The sequence below is a fragment of the Chinchilla lanigera genome, unplaced genomic scaffold (genome assembly GCF_000276665.1).
Source record: "Chinchilla lanigera isolate Chin_1 unplaced genomic scaffold, ChiLan1.0 scaffold00083, whole genome shotgun sequence".
Classification (NCBI taxonomy): Eukaryota; Metazoa; Chordata; class Mammalia; order Rodentia; family Chinchillidae; genus Chinchilla; species Chinchilla lanigera.
The window spans coordinates 1,461,870-1,463,223 of NW_004955484.1; positions in this window are offsets into that span (position 1 = coordinate 1,461,870).

Genomic DNA, 1,354 nt, shown 5'->3' on the forward strand with positions numbered 1-1,354 from the left:
TCACTTTGCAGTTTCAGGCTGGCCTTGAGCTCACTTTGTAGATCAAGCTGGTCTCAAATTTGTCATGATCCTCCTGCCTAAACCTCTCAAGTGCTGGGATTATAAGCGTGCACCACCACTCCCTGCTGTAACTCCTCTTTCAAGGTTTGCCCCAAATTATATATTTTGGGTTTCTGGTATGCTTTTAGGTAATATGAAAATTTTTAGGTAATATGAAAATTTTTCCAGGTATTCTTATATAAATAGATATGCACTATTATTTAGTGGGGTATCTAATCCCAGTTTGAATCATAGCTTTCGTGTATTCAGAAATACTAAGATTACTTTCGTTTATTGGGTTTTATTTTATTGTGAGTTTTCTACAACTTAAATGAAATTTAATCTTATTATTTGATGCTTTAAAACACTTTTCTTAGTTTGGGTTAATCTGATGACCTTGGTGGCTGGCCCGAGATTTACGTGGTTTATGCTGCGTAACTTAGTCAAACTTTCATTCATTGCTTAAGTTTAATTACTGCTGTATCCCGTGCGGGTGTGGTTTTACAAGGTGTTATGGGCTACTGAAAAGTGTGCATGATAACTATTCCTTTTAATCTTGTAGATTTTAAAGACATTCTCACTGGACTGAGGAATCTTGCATGTATAATTTTGCATATAACTAATAAAAAAGCCAGGACCAAACTTTTGTGTTTATGGAGTTAAAAACTCATCTAGGCATTTTCAGTGCCTTGCTTTATTATAAGCTACTTTAACTTTGTTAGTTCAAGTGATTCATAGAATGGGAGAGGGATATTGTTGGGATTAGGTTTAGGGATTTTAGGATCAGGGTGTTGGGGGTGATGGTTGGAATAAGTTAGTACTGACATGAGGGTCAAAATGTGTGCTTTACATTCTATGAAATAGGGAAAATTGTATCTGGTTGACATTTGGGTTATAAGTTTTATGCGTTTGTTTCTTGTTTTGGGGTTTGGAAGGAGACGGATGCATGGTGCGTAAACATTATTTAGTTTACGTGATTAGCTTATAATCTTTACGGGGTATCTAGTTAGAAGGGTGCAATAATTAAAGCATTCTATGGCAAAGGGTGCACAGCAGCCAGCCAAGGGACAAGTCGGTCTAACCTCTTTCCTCCTACAGGAAGCAGACTGTCTCATTAGAAAAAGTTTTGTTGAAAATGTCACATATTTTGCTTCCTTTCTTTCATAGTACTAGTTACCCTAATATTACTATTACAATCCATCTTCTTAAAGATACTTTAATATTGAGAGTAATCTACATGTCCAATCTGTTGCCTGCTGCATTATTTTGGCCCTCTTTTTAATGTGATAAGAAAAATAAACATAGAAAGGAAGCT